Source organism: Lontra canadensis, unplaced genomic scaffold (assembly GCF_010015895.1).
Source record: "Lontra canadensis isolate GAN:19392208 unplaced genomic scaffold, GSC_riverotter_1.0 scaffold214, whole genome shotgun sequence".
NCBI lineage: Eukaryota > Metazoa > Chordata > Mammalia > Carnivora > Mustelidae > Lontra > Lontra canadensis.
In genome coordinates, this window is record NW_022631208.1 from 453,783 (window position 1) to 469,929 (window position 16,147).

General features: G+C 36.3%; 1 protein-coding gene across 2 annotated transcripts in view; it reads right to left on the minus strand.

Moving 5' to 3' along the window:
* NUBPL (nucleotide binding protein like) overlaps positions 1-16,147 on the minus strand; it is a 212,309-nt gene that overhangs the window by 164,349 nt on the left and 31,813 nt on the right. The gene's annotated exons all lie outside the window — the stretch shown is intronic.

Here is a 16,147-nt window from a genome sequence, read left to right on the forward strand (position 1 = left end):
CTGTTTTTCATTGACGACCCATCTACCTACCAAGGGCAGAATAACCTGATTGTCCTCTTTATTAGGTGCCAGTTCATCAGCGACATAGGCAAGTAAAGGGAAACAAAATTCACTATTCCCAAATATGTTTTTTTTTCCTTCTCCCCCCTCCACTCATTTCTCCTTTGATGGAGTAAATCAATCTGTTACTGGTTTTTCCATACATGAGCAAACAGAATGCTAATACTAACTATATGTCTTTGAGTTATGTTTCACCAGGAATTGGAATATCCTCCCTCTCTCTCTGTATCCTGGCAAGATAAAATTCTTAACCCCTCAAAAAAACCTTTTTTTAATTAAAAATCCCCCATCTTCCATGTTATCTACCTATTTCCAGACACAAAATTACTTTTTAAACCTTGCTCTCTGGTTCCTATTAATACATAAAATAAGATACATTCAACATTTATGTCCCTAACTTTACACTAAAACTGCAGTTCTCAGAAAACCATTTAATGTCCCTGTGTGACTCACAGAGCCTAAAGGACTAGGGATTAAAATCTGCCTCTACCAAAATCTCAGCTTACTGTAAAATAAGTGAGAAAATAGGAAGAAGACTTTAACTTTAATAGAAAGGTAGCATATAAAATTTAGGTTTAATACATTTAAGTATTAGCTTTAAAAAGGGCTGGAATTCCCAATGAGAAATTCTGACCAGTTCTGTACTCTTTTTTAAACCATAAACTAATTTAGTTAAACTAAACTAAAACAGAATTAAATTTATTATGGATTAAAAGATTTTCAGGGGTGCCTGGGTGGCTCAGTTGGTTAAGTGTCTGTCTTGGGCTCAGGTCCAGGCATCCAGCCCCACGTCAGGCTCCCTGCTCAGTGGGGAGTCTGCTTTCTCCCTCCCCCTTATCCAACTCCTTCTCTCTCTCTCCAATAAGTAAATATTTTTTAAAAAGAGATTTTCAAATGAGGGAGACTAAAGCCTTACGAAATGTGGGTAACTATTGATACTATTATCCAAGGGTCCGCTAATGCTAGAACTATTAAGGTAAAGAAGCTGAAGAGACTCCATTCTAGAAAGACTCCGTTTTTCTGATAGGACTCATTTACTCATGATCCATATTTGCCTCTGAATAAGCCAAAGAAGCTCAGTTCCCACTTTAAGAGGGAAGCAAAAAAGTTAATCATTCTCTGAGCTTTGTCCTAAGCCCCAAATACCTGATAACACCTAAGAAGAGCTAGATCCCAAATATGTTCCAGGACATTAGCTTGAACAAACCTCAGCTGACACTGGCACCAATAGTGCTACCTTCAGTAATTTACGAAACAATGCCTATTGTTCACTTGACACTCACCTTTGATCAGACCCTACCCTGGATGCCCAAAGGAACACATGCCCTAGACCCCTTTCCAATATAAAAACCCTAGCCCCAAGCAACAATGAGACTCATTCTGTTTTCCTTTCCAGATTGCCCAGATAGACCATCTTGTTCTGTCGTTTATGCTATTCAATAAACTCTTTCACTTTCTCCAGCTCATGTCTGATTTCTACCCTACACAAAGTCAAGGACTCTCTTGGCTGGTCCTGTGGAGAACCCCCACTCTGGATCCTTGGACCCAGGCTGCCTACACCAAGATCACAAAATAATAAATGTCAATAAAAACAAAACTATTCTAACATTTTTTTTTGCTTTGTTATTTATATTAATGTTGGTTTTGTAATAACTTGAAAAGGTTAGGTCCCAGGTTTCAAACTGATTTCCTAAAAATAAAGTCAAGTAAAATAACTTAGCTTCTAAGTTTATTTTCATGAAACTTTAAGGAAATAACTAAGTGATCCTGCTTGGGTCAATTTTTTCATCACTCAGTCTTTAAGTTTCCTTCAAAATGTTAAGGAGAATCTATCATCTATTTGTCCTGAAAATATGAAAACCATGCCTATCTAAACATTCTTGGCATCAGGTTCAAGACAAAGCTCAAGATCTGCCCAAAAATCTGCTGTGGTAGAAACAGATTTTACACACACCTAGATGGCTATTAATATACATAATCACATAAGAATAAAGGGGGCAGCCACAAGCATGCTCACTCACTCTCTTAAAAAAAAAGAATAAGGGGTGGAGAGGGAGAGACTATTACAAGATTTTAGAGTTCCTTTGTTTCCTAGAAAACAGAGCTGAGGATAAGAGAATTTTCAGTGTGTTAGGTTCTCTGCATACTCTCCCTAGGAGTAGTTGCTACTCACTGACCTAAATTTAGTACCAAGGTTTACATATATCAAAAAGCAAACAGAAAGGAAGGTATGAAGTTCAGGAAGAAGAGAAGACAAGAAGGACAGGTAAGGAGGGAGGGAGGAAAAGGTGGGAAGTTAATCAGCAACATTATATTAAGAACATGGATAAAACAGACCTCTATAGCCAGTTCTGTGGACAAATTAGAATGCAGAGTTTTTTTTTTTTTTTTTTTTGGTTAATTTTAGGAAGAAAAAAAAAAGAAAGAAAATTTTTAGAAAGCATGCCATCCTAAATTACCCAAATAAACACCTAAACTTCCCCCTAATTATACCCCCTCATTGCTTGAATTCCTTCTTGATGCCAAGTACCCTAAACATTTTATTTACATTTCTCCTTGACTACTCATAGCAATGCTGCAAGGTGGTATTATGCTTACCTATGGACGAGAAAGCTGGAAACTAACACTCAAAATTGTGTGTGTATGTGTGTGTGTGTGTTTTAGAATGAAGCAGAATGAGAAATTAAACCCAAAAATACTAACTTCAAAAATCTCCATCAGAACTTTAACATGGTCTGACTACAAAAAGTTTAGATATATGGCAGGGGTCAGCACGCTTTTCCCTAAAGGGCCAAACAGTACTATTTTAGGCATTGTGAATCATATTATCCACAACTACTCAACACTACCACTATAGCACAAAAGCACAGACAATATGTCCATGAATGAACACAGCTGTGTTCCAATAAAACTTTATTTACAAAAACAGTCAGGGTATGGTCCACAGATCACAGTTTGCCAACTTCAATTTAGAAAATAAACGTTTTCATGACCAAGTTATTCAATCACCCAACAATCTAATTTTGGTTTTGCCAAGAGCAGGTAGGATACAGTCATCTCTTTTAGTGTCAGAGGAGCTATCTCATTAAAGATTTACTTCCATATCTTTAATTGGGTAGTTTTTAAAAGCAATAAAGAGCATACTTTTCATGCTGTTTCACTGGAACTAAGCATGTCTTGAATATCATGAATAAAATTGGTGCCCATTAAACAAAAACAGTGAGCCTATACTAATTAAATCATATTGTACTTAGAATTGGCATAGCTCCTGGACCAGTAAAATTACCATAGCTACAAAAATTACCTTAAACATATTTTCAACTCAAGAACTCAATAATGTTAAAAAAGTGCCAAAAAAACCTCATTTGTTTTTCATAATTTACTCCATTGTTTTTAAATAGACTCCTATTATAGGTGTATAAATAAATAAATAGTCTGTTATAAATAAATAGTCTGTTAATTTAAATTTTCAGAGTTTTATACTGTAAGAACACAAATGAGCAAGACAGAAGGCTATAAATAAATATATGCAGTTGAGTGTCTAACTAGCTAAGTTTTATGAGTCCCTTCTACCTCATTCCTCCTGAAATATTTAGTCAAGAAAGCTCCAATTAGGACTTCTCTTTATTTAATTTCAGCCAGGCTTAAAAGAATAGTCACATAAAAGTCCCACCAAATACACAACAGATAAAATTATTATTAGCAAAAATAACTATAAACTTACTATCTTAAAGTGTGATTGCCCAATCTTTAAAGTTGTCATAAATGTAACCTAATATGTTGGTACCTAACATTACACTCTTTTTCTGACTCTCCTGAAGTTCTCAAAGTCTAGTAGATGACATAAAACAAAACAGATCAAACTCCAAAATACTATTTAGATTTTGGGATTTCTTTCTTTACAATTCATATCACCCTGTAAAAGCCAAAAGGTGGCAGATATACTCAGAGTGATTATACTGTTTCATTACTACCACATGAAAGCAATAATTTGAGAGCCTACAAGTTCTATTTTCTTGTGTTGGGTTTCAAAGGCACCAACAACAGTTTTAATACTGCTTTGTTCTTTCAACAGAATTTATATTAAAGATCATGAAACTTCATGACATGTTCCTTTTATCCATGTCATCTGTTAATAGATCCCACCAAAAAACAAACAAACAAAAACGATTTTAGAAGGATCTCACCCAATTATTTCTAGGCAAACATCCATTTAAGACTAAGACTTACCAAAAGGTTTCCCTTTCCATAAGTATCTAGTTAAGGGCGCCTCGGTGGCTCAGTGGGTTAAGCCTCTGCCTTTGGCTCAGGTCATGATTCCAGGGTCCTGGGATCAAGTCCCGCATCGGGCTCTCTGCGCTGCAGGAAGCCTGCTTCCTCCTCTCTCTTCTCTCTCTCTCTCTCTGCCTGCCTGTCTGCCTACTTATGATCTCTGTCTGTCAAATAAATAAATAATATCTTTAAAAAAAAAAAAAGAAGAAGAAGAATCTAGTTAAGAATCTCATGATTCCCTGCACATTACATTTCACTTAATCTTGGACTAACATTTGGGATTTAGAGTTCAGTCAAGGCTCTTTCTTCTCTTTCTGCCTCATTTTAAGTCAAGCTGCCATTCACTAGAATTTCAATCTCTTGGTAGAGAAAAATATGTTTCTTAATTATATTAGCTAAAATTAAACAAGAATCTGATGGGAACAAGAACTAATGACTAACTAATGGTTAAACAAGGTGACAAGAAAACTATTTCCTACTATTTACTAAAGGACTGTCTAAATCTTCAAAAGTTTGGTAACAAAAGAGGAAGGAGGGCAACATAAAGGTAAGAAGGAGCTATAAGGAGCTCAAACTTTGGCTATAAGGAGCACAAACAGAGATAGATTAATAAAAAATAGAAAACAATCCCAAATGATTAACTAATTACTTGCGAAGAGCTGGGGAAAAAAGTAGAAACAGAAGAGAAATAATAGATTTCAAATTAGAGACTATTTTAGGGCAGAAAGAAACTTAAGAGATCATCTTAGTCTTCTGTTCATTTTTTAGTGGTGAAGCAACAGATCCAGAGATAATGCCACAACTGGGTCTAGTATCCAAATCTCTCTCCAACACACAATAAAGCCCAAATGCTAACAGTCACCAGCCATTCCCCTTTATCTCTCTCATCTCATCCTCTGCCCTTCTCCTCCTTTTCATTCCATTCCACAGACACCGCCCCCTTGCACCATCTTAAACACACGAAGCATATATCTGCCTTCTGCAGTTGTTCCTTCAGCCTACAATCCTGTTCCCCCAGATATCCACCTGGTTCTCTCCATTACTTCCTTCAAGTCTTGACTCAAACATCACTGTGTAGTGAAGCTTTCACTGGCCACCATCTAAAATGCAGTTTCCTCACCATTATACTGGATACTTCCCACTCCCTTCCTACTTTTTCTTTCTTTTTAGCATCTCTCCTGGTATTTAACATACTGTATATTTACTTACTTGTCTTATTAATTGTGTCTCCCCAGTAAAATGTTAATTCCATTACAGTAAGGATTTCTGTATGTCTTGTTCTACTGTACCTAGAACCTTGAACAGCAGGCAGTCATAGAGACCCCGTGTTCTACCCCAAGAAATTCTGATTCAGTAGGTGTAGGCTGGGGTCCAACAAACTGCATTTTAATGTTCTAAGGTATAAGATGACTACAATGTGAAAAAAAGTAATATAGATAATACAGGAAAGAATAAGACAAAATTTGCTGTAAGCGTACAAGCCTTGGAACCAGCAGGATCGTGGTAATGGTAATTTATAGTAAGCAACAGTAACACTGAAGAATTTAAAGTGTGTGTGTATATATATATATATACACACATAGATATAAAAGAGTAGTTAACATTCTGCCATATGGGTGAATAGTCAGTCACATATTGCATGGGACATATATATACAAAAATTATTCGTTGTTTATCTGAAATTCAAATTTAACTGAGTGGGTGTCCTATATTTTTATTTTCTAAATCTGGCAACCCTACCCTGGCATCTCTCATCAACAGCGCAGTCAGAATGATTCAGTTGAAATATAAGTCAGATCATCTGTGCTCAAAACCCTCATTACGCCCCCACCTCCCCCCATTTCACTCATGTAAAAACCAAAGTCCTCACAATTCACCGCACTCCACATAATCTAGCCAGTTCCCTACCTCCTACCTCCCAATCCTGTTAATTTCATCACTTATTACACTCTCCACTTCTAAACCAAGGAGCCAATTGCCTTTTTACTGTTCTTGAACGGAAAGCTAGACATGCTCCTATCCATTTGCCCTTAAACTGGCTGTTCCTTTTGCTCGACAGACTCTTCCCTCGGAGAGTCATAAGTCCATTTTCTCATCTCCTTTAAATCTCTGCCCAAATATCATCTTTTCAATGCAGCCTACCCTAAATCCACCTTCACCCTCAAGCACCACCCCAACCCCAGATCACTTTTACCACTTTCTACCTCTTTAGCTTAATTATAATGTTTATTATCTATTTACTACAAACTCCTTAAGGGTAGGGACATCCCCAGCACCTTAAACAGTAAACATTAAATAAATACTTGTTCAGTGAATGGATGGATGGATGGATGGATGGACTAAAAAAGGAATGAACAAGCCTCCATTTGTTCCTCTACACAATATCAGGATGGTTACTATATGATCCCTAAGATCCCTCTTCAGCTTTAACATTCTATGATTTCATGAAAGTCCCTCTTCTACTATTTCTATACAAACATTTTAACTTACAGGATTTAAAATCACATAATGTATATAAGGCTAAAAGTATTCTGGTGTTAGAGAAAGAGTCATATCCTTGCAACCAATGCCTAACCACCACTTTTCCCAATGAAAATCCATGTCATCTTCATTTTTCTATCGATCTCAATGCCAGAAAAACAGGACTTCCAGAAAGAAGATCTAGTGCAAAGAATGGCTAAGGTGGGCTACAGTAAATAAATAAATAATCAAAGTATATAGATAAATCTTTGAAAACAAAAGCCACAAACATGGTATGAAAGGGCCCATTAAAAAGAGAGCAACGTTTAAACCTGCTCACTAGCAAGATTAGGTTCAGTAGAGTTTCAAATATAAAATGGCTGCACCAGACTTCCGTTGTGTTTTTTTTTCCGTTGTGTTTTTTTAATATGTGTTAAATAACATATTATTTAACAAAAAGCAATTCCCTTAAATTCCACATTTTCATCTAGTAACAGAGACAGTAAATCACAGGTAAAACAACTTAATATTAAGAAAAGAAAAACCTTAAATCCTTGGCCTGTATAATTCAAGGGGGGGGAGTATTATTGTCCTCAGTAAAGTCTTCAAATACAGAGAAAAATTAGCCTATTATCACCATGGTAATTCATAAAATGCAGAAGAAGATACTTCTAGACAGTAAACCCTAAAAATAAGTCATCGTATTTGTTACATCAACCAGCCAGTTTTTGCTAGAATCCAAGCCTACAAACTTAGAAACCTAACCAAACAAGAACCTTTCCTAAACCAGATAAAGTACTGCAGCAAAAGCACTGAAAACCAACATCAATTCCTTTAGAATATTCTTAGCTAAACTGCAATGCAGGGGAAAGCATTTACAATTCTGAAAGCAGCTCTTCCAGAGAAGAGCAATAGAGCAATCACAGGAATTGGATGTGAACAGAGCACTTGATCCACCCTCCAGACTCAAAATCATAGGAGCCAAGCAGCTGGTTTTGAAACCCCTTCTGCTCATTTCCTCTCAGTGGCCTGAGAGGAAACTCTGCCCTGCTGAGGATGAAGAGCCCTCCTTATTCCTCAAGGAGATGGGATGGGGGAAAATAATTTACTGAGAAAAAAAAAATTGAGAGAAGTAAAATGAATTGGTGAGAACCAAATTAGGGAGGAGGCAAGAGAATAATTAAGAAAAAAAGATAGATTATTCTGTGAAAAAGATCTGGGTAACTTCTTATTGGACAGAATCAGATCCAGAAATTCAAATGATATGCAGCAGTTTTGCCACCAATATGTTATACATGAAATGCAAGTAAGAAAGAATATACCAAATGTAAAACTAGGGTAAGTGTTCTAACTCATAATCGAATTCAGCAACTTCAATGAACAAAGTGAGAGAATGAATTACTGGCAGCAAGCTGCATTTTCCCAAAAGAAATTTAAAAGGTAGGCCAAAGGGTACTGAAGAGGAAAGACCCAGCCAATAGATTCTTTAGAACTATTCAAAACAAAATTGCTACCGCTTCTAATTGGAAATCTCAAAGTATGTTGTGCATAAAGCTTCCTGAAACCATGTAGAAAATAGAGAAGAAGGGCAGTTTTAGGCTTTTTACCTATCTGAAGATTATAAAACAATATCTCTATTTCATCCTGTTGGGTGAGTGTGGTGTATTGTGTCTGTGTGCTTGTGGAGGAAGTGGAAGAGAAACCAAGGAAGGATTCCTAAAAGAAGATTGGCTTTAGGATTTAGTTTAACACACTTCCACCCCTCCGTTACATAATTTTATTAAAATTGCCTCATCTTTTATTTTAATATTTGATTTTAAGTTCTTACTCAGTACTCTGAACTATTATAAAAGATGCCATAAAAGATGCAATAGTATTAATAGTTAATACTATTAATATACATTAATGGTTATAATTAGTTAACATTACTATCTCTATTTTCTATAAAATGTGTGAACCTTGGGGATCTGGATAATCTACTTAATCACAGATAGCATCCAGATCATAAGTGAAAAAAACAATTATGAAAAACCCTCAAGGTACCATTATGATTGTCATCTACAAAATGATGTTACAAATTATATAGATATGCTATATACTTATACATATTATATATTTAATTATATTTATATAGTATATTATATAACATAATATAAAACTTACAAACTAATTTGAATTAAATAGCTATTGCAATATACATTTTTAAATATCTCCATTACCTCTTGATGTGGTATTTTTTTTTTAAGATTCTATTTATTTATCTGAGAGAGAGAGAGAGAGAGAGAGAGAGAGAGAAAGGCAGAGCACAGAGGAAACAGTGAGAGGGAGCAGCAGACTACCCAGTGAGCAAAGAGCCCAAAACAGGACTGGATTACATCACCCTGCGTGCATGACCTGAGCAGAAGGCAAATGCTTAACCAACTGAGCCACCCAGGTGCCCCTTGATGCAATATTTTAAAATAAAGGTCAACAAGATTTTTTTCAAAATATTAACACCCTACTCAAAATTCAAAAATGGTTAATTTATTAATTCTATTGCCAAGTAGCAAAAATGTTTTTCTGATAAATGAAAATTCATATTACTTAATACCATATAAATCTCATAAGTGATTGCTATTTTTAGGATTTTTTAATAACTAACATACTAACGTCATAGTAGAATGCATGAAGAAGCAATCTAGGATTTGCATCACTAAATAAATGGGTGATTGATTACAGATAAGTTGCTAACCTCATGGAACCTCAGTTTATTACCTATAAAATAAAGATTAAGAAGACACCAACCTTACAGGAGTTTTGTGAAATTACAGAGCAACATAAATTCGTGAAATGTAAAGGAAAACTAACAACTATATAGTACTACAGGCCAGGCACTTTCTAGAGACTTTATGTATGTTAGCTTATTTAATCCTCACAACAACCTTTTGAAGTAGGTGTATAATAATTCTCAATAAAGAAACTGAGGCACAGAAAGGTTAGTAATTTACTCAAAGTCAGGCAGCTTTAAGTGCAGAACTGGGACACAAACTCAGGCAGCATGTCTTCAGAGTCTACAGGTAATACTACAACATGCTGCCTCTGTCCAATGAAACAAATTAAGTCAAATTCCTCATGCAGCATAAGTTCTCAATGTTAGTGCCTTCCCTCCCTTCCACCAAGACCCCTTTATACACTGAAACTGGAAAAATAAGCATTCACTCTCAGCAAGGAGTTATTCCCCACAGAAGACAACCACCTAAAAAAAATTCTCATTATTAACCCAGGTAACTACATAAGCTTTGAGAGTAACAAAATGATCCTTAATGTGCACTTATTACTTTCATCTGAATTGATAGTTTTTTGTTTTTTAAGATCAAGAACTATGTCTAGTTTAAGGTTTTATATGAAAACACTGTGAAAAACAGCCTCTACTATTATTAAGTAACATATTTCACAGAAATTGGATTTAGAGTTTTTGGTATACCTGATTTTATAGATTGCACAGAATAGATGCAGCCAAAAATGCAGTTAAGAAAACAAAGACTCTGGGAAACAAACTGAGGGTTACCAAAGGGAGGGGGTTAGCGGGGTGGGATAACAGGGCGACGGGCATTAAGGAGGGCACGTGTTGTGATGAGCACTGGGTGTTATACACAACTAATGAATCATTGAACACTACATCAAAAACTAATGATGTACTGTATGTTGGCTAATCGAACATAATAATAAACAAATCTTTTTAAAAATGCAAAAAAGGGGGACAGCTGGGTAGCTCAATCAGTTAAGTGTCTGTCTTTGGCTCAGGTCATGGTTCCAGGGTCCTGGGATCAAGCCCCACATTGGGCTCCCTGCTCAGCAGGAGCCTGCTTCTCCCTCTGCCTGCTGCTCCCTCTGCTTGTGCTCTTTCTTTCTCTCTCTCTGCCAAATAAATATAATCTTTTACAAAAAATTTTTTTAATGCAAAAAAAGAAAACAAAGATTTAAATGCTCAAGACTGGAAGATATTTGGCTGGACCAAAAGGAGATCAGCTACTGATAACAATGGATACTAAGAGAAGCAAGCACCAAGAGAAGCAATTTACTATAGTCTGTTTCTTATTTGCCTTTTGTTGTAGTTGTATAGAAATCTGTGTTTCTTTGCTAATTCAAATATGTAGTACTTACTACAGGCTAATACTCAAAAAAACAGTGTTTTTTTTAATTTAATTTTTTTCAGTGCTCCATAATTCATTATTTATGTACCACACCCATTGCTCCATGCAAAAAAAAGTGATTTAATGAATGTTTACAATGTACCAGTTACTATGCTAGACACATTGCATACATATCCCTATATTTTACAATAGCTCTATATAGTAGCTACTAATGTTAGCAAAACCTCTAGCTCAACTATAAACCCCAACAATTAAAACCAGAAACAAACAAGACTGTTTAACTCATGCTCTAACTAAAAATCATTGTGCTTATTTCTAATTGCACTTTCTTGAGGCACTAACAAGACATTCTGCAAGGACTGGAACATTCCAACCACCAGACCAGAAAAGTCCTGAATGCCTAGACCACACATCCTCTTCCCTGCCCATAATTGTGAGCTGAACACATACAGAGTCCCCCCACCCATGACCATGCACTCTCTGCCTGCTCTCTTGGCATACCCCCTGAACCTCTCCTGTAACACTCTACGATGTCCATCTTGCCGGTGGAGAGGTCAGTTGGTAAGACTTGACCCTGCCACCTGTCCTGGCTGCCAACATCTCAAATAAGTTTCTCCATTTCTCTTTTCCAAATCCTCATTTCTTGAGTGACTGGCTTCTCTTGCAACAAGTTTATTCGAGTTTCTTCCGCAACAGTGTTGGCAAATCCAGCCCAAGGGTCATGCTTTCAACTTGTCTAGCCCCCTCAGATTAGCCAGGACAGAGCAAATGACCACAGCAGCGCCAAGGCGCACCCATTCATTTCCTGGGTTAGCAATTGTGGTATATCATTCGGTAACATTAATAATAATATTACTATTATTACATATATCACAGAGAGGGGCCTCAGCTCTGAGAAGTCAAGTTCACAGAGTTAATAAGTGAAGAGCAGGGATTCAAATACAGGTTTGCCTAAAATTGAAGTCCACACTTTTCCTACCAAATATATCCAAACTGAACTGTGTATCAGAATTACCTGGGGATCTTGTTAACAAAATTGATGGTCAAATCCCAGACCTAAAAATATCAATTCCCAGAAATTCTGATTTAACAAGCTCCCCAGGTGATTCTGATGTAGCAAGCTGGCACTGGTCCTAGGAGTAGCACTTAAAAACTACCATGCTACCGGGGCACCTGGGTGGCTCAGTGGGTTAAAGCCTCTGCCTTCGGCTCAGGTCATGATCTCAGGGTCCTGGGGTCGCGCCTCGTGTGTCAGGCTCTCTGCTCAGCGGGGAGCCGGCTTCCCTTCCTCTCTCTCTGCTTGCCCCTCTGCCTACTTGTAATCTCTGTCACATAAATAAATAAAATCTTAAAAAAAAAAAAAAAAAGCCCTTCTCAGCCTTCTCTTAAAAAAAAAAAAAAAAAACTACCATGCTACCTCCTCTCCCTCCTCCATGTTCCATTACATTAGTAATTAGAAAGTAAGATTAAAGGGTCCTAGGAATCAAGTTTTATGGTCAATAAATGTTATTAATACAGTAAGAACCCAATCCAATTTCAAATTGGGAAATACATTATGGTAAATGGCATCACCATCTTCTTGTTCACCACCAAAGCCTAGAGTAGTCCTTAATCCCTTCTAACCTGCCTATTAAATCTGTCTCTTCCTTTGCCTTTTTACTACTAACCACAGGATATTAGCATCTGAGGACTGCTGGTTGCTAACCCCCTGAGAGCCCTTATCCCCACCCCTTCTTTTCAAAGGCAGAACACACCTCCTAATATTAAGGTGGAAAATGTCAGATTCCCCACTTTCCCTTGCAGCTAAACCAGTCATAAGATCCAGTCCTGGTTAATGAAACTTCAGAGTGCCTAATGAAAGTTTCCTTCCCTAACAAAAAACAGTAAGAAAGCACACGCTTTACCTTCCTCTTCATGACTGAATGAGACAGCCACCTTGTGACCATAAGGATTAAGCCAAAAGAAAAGCAGAAATGCTACCTGATAGAGCTGGGCTTCCTTTTAACCAACTCTGTAACTTCCACATTTCTTGTTAAGTGATTTAAAAAAACAACAACAACTATTTCTTAAGTCAATTTTAGTTGAAAAGTCAACTCTCACTTTGGCTATTGTGACAGTATCCCTTGCCACCCATCTGTCCTAATTTGTTGTTCAATATCACTATAAATCTTACCTCTGAAAGCACAAATTTTATCATGTATTGTGCATTAGTAGAAAACTTTTTAGCATATCCCACTGATTATAGGACAAAATCCAAACTCTTCTACATAACATAAGCATCCAGTCTATCTTCCGTTCGACTCCACACAAGCTCTCTGGTCCCAATATACCATACACTAGCCATACAGATTACTTCTGATTCCAACACCTCCTACCATGACTTTGCTCACATAGTAACTTTAACCTAGAATTCTCTTCTTTTCTGCTATTTTTCTACCTGCCAACATTCTACTTAATTTTCAAAATACTGCCTTTGCTTAAAACTGGAATTAATTCCTCTCCATTATGGTATTAACATACTCTGTTTATACCTACCAACTGCTATGCTTGCTGCATTCTTCCTCATACATAAATAAATACATGTAGGGCGCCTGGGTGGCTCAGTGGGTTGGGCCTCTGCCTTCCGCTTAGGTCATGGTCTCAGGGTCCTGGGATCAAGGCCCACATCGGGCTCTCTGCTCAGCAGGAAGCCTGCTTCCCCCTCTCTCTCTGCCTGCCTCTCTGGCTACTTGTGATCTCTCTCTGTCAAATAAATAAAATCTTTAAAAATAAATAAATAAATCTTTTTTTAAAAAAATTTTTAAATAGATAAATACGTGTATCCCACAAGGCTGGAAACTTCATAAAGGCAGCACCCATGAGTAAACATAGTGTCTGAAGATGGTCCTTGGATTGGTCAACTGAGTTTGCCCACAATCACCTCAGCATTCTCAACTATGTTGTTTTGGAGCCAAAAGGGATGGATATTGTATTTTAAAGGGAAAGAAAAACTATAACAAAAATATTTGAGGTAGTTGTAAAGATCATTTTTGTGGAACCTCAAAACCTTTTGAACCTAGGTATAAAAATTAACTGTTAATTGCTAAATAAGAACCAAAAAGAGAAGGTAAAGTCTTGCAAAATGCTTAAAATACTTAGTCATATATGCAAATCATCTCTACTCTTTTATGATTAAAATGACTTCTTAAATTCTACTAGCCAGTAAACTGCCCAGCTTCAATCTCATTATTGTTTTAGTTTAGTTTTATCGTTTAGTTTTTATTGAAACTACACTGGGAAACCACTTCATACCCAGAAATATAACTATAATCAAAAAGAGAAAGTAAGTATTAGAAAAGGATGTTAAAAATTTGGAATCTTCCATCACTGCAAGAAGAAATGTAAAGTGGTGTAAGTATGAAGTTTGGAAACATTCTGGCAATTCCCCAAATGGTTAAACATAGAGTTGTGACATGATCCAGCATTCCTCTACTAGGTATATCCTCAAGAGAACAGAAAGTGTATGTCCATATAAAAAGTTATAAACAGGGGCGCCTGGGTGGCTCAGTGGGTTAAGCCTCTGCCTTCAGCTCAGGTCATGATCTCAGGGTCCTGGGATCAAGTCCCGCATCGGGCTCTCTGCTCGGCAGGGAGCCTGCTTCCTCCTCTCTCTCTCTCTGCTTGCCTCTCTGCCTACTTGTGATTTCTCTCTTAAAAAAAAATAAAGTCTTTAAAAATAAAAAAAGTTATAAACAAATATTCATAGCAGCATTATTCATAATAGCCAAAAAGTAGAAACAACCAAATGTGCATCAACTGATTAAACAGATAAATAAAAAGTGGTATGTCCATAAAATGGACTCAGCAATACAAAGAAATGAAGAACTGAAATATACCACAACATGGATTAATCTTGAAAACATAAAGCTAAGTGAAAGAAGCCAGTCACAAAAGACCATATATTTTATGATTCCATTTATATGAAATGTCCAAATAGGTAAATCTATAAAGACAGAAAATAAATTAGTGGTTACCTAGAACTAAGGGTACATGGAAAAATAGAGGCTAAGGATATAAGGTTTCTTTTTTGAGCAATGAAAATGTTCTAAAATTGATGATGAAAGATGTACAATTCTGAGACTATATTAAGAGCCATTAAATTATACTTCAAGCAGATGAACTATATGGTATGTGAATTTTATCTCAAACCATTAAAAAAATGATAGGAATGAAAATACAACATTCCAAAATCTTGGAGCTGTCTAAGAGAGACGTTTATAACAATGTAGGCCTAATAAAAAAGCAAAAAAAAAAAAATCTCAAATACCTAACCTTACACCTAAAGGAGCTAGAAAAAGAAGAACAAACAAAATCCAAAAGCAGCAGAAAGAAGGAAATAACAAAGATTAGAGCAGAAATAAATGAAATAGAAACAAAAAACAAAACAGATTAACAAAACCAAGAGCTGGTTCAGCAAATGATCAACAAAATTGATAAAACTTTAACCAGACTCATCCAAAAAAAAAAAGAGAGAGAGAGGTCTCAAATAAACGAAATGAGAAATGCAAGACAAGAAATAACAATGACACCACAGACATACAAACAATCATAAGAAAATATTATGAAAAATTATATGCCAACAAATTGGATAACATAGAAGAAATGGATAATTCCTAAAAACATATAACCTTCTAAAACTGAATCAAGAAGAAATAGAAAATCTGAACATGAAATTCAATCAGTAATCAAAAAACTCCCAACAAATAAAAGTCCAGGACCAGACTGCTTCACAAGTGGATTCTACCAAACATTTAAAGAAAAGTTAATACTGACTGTTCTCAAACCATTCCAAAAAATAGTAGAGGATGGAAAACTTCCAAATTTATTCTATTAGGACTACATTACCCGAAACCAGATAAAGACAGTACAAAAAAAAGAGAACTCCAGGCACATATCTATGATGAACAAATATGCAAAAATTGTCAGTAAAATATTAGCAAACCAAATCCAACAATTAAAGAAATTAAAGAAAATCATTCACCATGATCAAGTGGGATTTACTCCTGCAATGCAAGGGAGGGTGGTTCAATATTTGCAAATCTATAGATGTAATACATTGTATCAATAAAAGAAAGAATAGGGGTGCCTAGGAGGCTCAGTGGGTTAAAGCCTCTGCCTTCGGCTCAGGTCATGATCCCAGGGTCCTGGGATCGAGCCCCGCATCGGGCTCTCTGCTCACCAGG